This window comes from Ursus americanus, chromosome 17, assembly GCF_024610735.1.
Source record: "Ursus americanus isolate L20-20 chromosome 17, mUrsAme1.1.p, whole genome shotgun sequence".
Taxonomy (NCBI): Eukaryota; Metazoa; Chordata; class Mammalia; order Carnivora; family Ursidae; genus Ursus; species Ursus americanus.
Window position 1 is genome coordinate 48,358,083 of NC_142143.1, and position 1,017 is coordinate 48,359,099.

Consider the following 1,017-nt stretch of genomic DNA (forward strand, 5'->3'; position numbering starts at 1 on the left):
ACTCTGATTCCATCATATTTGCCATCATCATTTCTTTTAGATTAAAATGATATTCCCTCTTCCCTGCCTTTGGTCATGGCACTCTCCCATGTATTCTCCATCTGGCACACAGTGACCCAGCCTTTGTTTATCTATCCAGTCTCATTCTTTGTCATCTGTATCTTATCCTAACTAAGCTTTGCCCCCCATCTGAACCTACCTGCATCATTCCGGTCTTCTCTGGTTGGCGCTTGTCTTCTGTGCTCATGGGGCATTATCTCATTCAGAGCACAGAAAGTGCTCAAGAAATTTAGGGAATTTTATTAATATTAAAAATAATTAAAAGTGTATCTCCCGCATGATTATTGAAGGACTATGTGAATGAGATGGGTGTTTGCTAAAAGGACGGATGGATGGGACTTCTCTTCTATCACTTTCAGCAACTCTCCGGGTCAGAGGATTTAAAAACCTTGTTGAGGACATTTGCTACAACCTGGACGGCACTGGAGGAGATAATGCTAAGTGAAATAAGTCAAGCAGAGAAAGACAACTATCATATGATTTCTCTTATCTATGGAACATAAGAACTAGGATGATCAGTAGGGGAAAAAAGGGATAAAGAAAGGGGGGGTAATCAGAAGGGGGAATGAAACATGAGAGACTATGGACAAACTGAGGGCCTCAGAGGGGAGGGGGGTGGGGGAATGGGATAGGCTGATGATGGGTAGTAAGGAGGGCACGTATTGCATGGTGCACTGGGTGTTATACACAACTAATGAATCATCGAGCCTTACATCAGAAACCGGGGATGTACTGTATGGTGACTAACATAATATAATAAAAAATCATTAAAAAAATAAAATAAAAACCTTGTTGAGGAAAAATCTGAGAGAAGTGTCACTTCACATGACGCAGAGAACGTAATTCACTTTTCTCTCCCACCCCAACCTGAAGCCACCTCCTTCCTCTGAGCCTCACGGAAGCACTGAGGCGAGCGCATCGATGAGCGCGAGCTGCGCTCCGCTAGTTGGGGCTGGA